At 41.2% G+C, this 1,329-nt stretch overlaps 1 pseudogene; it reads left to right on the forward strand.

Moving 5' to 3' along the window:
* Nucleotides 1–774: 774 nt before the first annotated feature.
* On the forward strand, nucleotides 775–1,117 carry LOC144821856 (small ribosomal subunit protein eS28 pseudogene; annotated as a pseudogene).
* The last annotated feature ends 212 nt before the right edge of the window (nucleotides 1,118–1,329 follow it).

Genomic DNA, 1,329 nt, shown 5'->3' on the forward strand with positions numbered 1-1,329 from the left:
TCAAATGGATTATTAATATTTGGGGTATAATGAAGCTTCACAAAGATATGATGAATCTGTAATTGCTAGTTGTCAAGATTCTAATGTGAAACTTACAGAGCGACTACATGACCTCAGACACGAGACTAAGGGGGTGTTGGGGTGTTTGAGCCTGCATTCTCAACCCCACCCCAGCATTCTCATATGTTGGGGTGGAGCCGGCTGGTCTACAACGACCAACTCAAGAGGCTTGGGGACAGCCTCCCACCCCACAGCCGCTGTCACCTGTGGAAAGGGGGCAACTCTCTGATCCACTGCCGAGGAAACAGGGGTAGCGAGGCCAACTCGAGAATGAGGATTCATTTCATGCGGTCGACAGAGGAGAGGATACTTCTGGCTCAAGTATCGACCAGCAAATCTTGGGATCAAGGACTAAGGGGAAGAGGGTAAGGGGTAAAAAAAAAGGTGGGGTTAAAGCAGTAAAGGTTGCTTAACTTTGGGCATATCCATTTGCAACTGACAGGGGGCACACTACACTAGTCATTGTCAATTTAAATTTAATTTTATTTGATTCAGACCTCAACTGAGGTCAACAATTACATACATATAAAATAGTTATATTTATACTTTTAAAACAGCTTTAAAAACTCATTATAAGCATTAACTGGTTATAGCAAATTAGAGTAGGCAAATACAAAATACATGAATTTAAGACTGGTAAATATATGCGCTTTTAAAACAGCTTAAAAAAACTCTTTAAAAACTTAAATGAGGCTCTCTGCCTCCAGTCGCCATCATGGAAGCCAGCCGCGTGCAGCCTATTAAGCTAGCCAGGGTTACCAAAGTCCTCGGCAGAACCGGCTCACAGTGCCAGTGCACCCAGGTTCGGGTTGAGTTCATGGATGACAGCAACCGATCAATTATTCGTAATGTGAAGGGGCCAGTCCGTGAAGGAGATGTCCTTACGTTACTGGAATCTGAACGTGAAGCAAGAAGATTACGCTAAAACATTGCATTGATTTCAATGATCCTGCTACAAACTTAGACGTGAAGCAACATCTGATTGTTTGATATTCAAAACGCTGAAAACATTTTTGGGGGAATAAACTTGTTCAGTTTGGAGATGTAAATGAAAAAAAAAAAACTTAAATGAGTTATAGCAGACAAATTCATTTGGGGGAGACTTACACAACGTAATTAAATCTTGAGTTAAAATAATGGTGTATCTAGAAAGCATAGGCTTTATAAATCATCGCCGAGCCTCTATCAAAATTGGGTTTGGACAGATTAGAAATATGTGAAAAAGATCTTGTACTCCACCGTTACACAGGTCACAATTACCCGAGGTAT

This window comes from Lissotriton helveticus, chromosome 2_2 (genome assembly GCF_964261635.1).
Source record: "Lissotriton helveticus chromosome 2_2, aLisHel1.1, whole genome shotgun sequence".
NCBI classification, from domain to species: domain Eukaryota; kingdom Metazoa; phylum Chordata; class Amphibia; order Caudata; family Salamandridae; genus Lissotriton; species Lissotriton helveticus.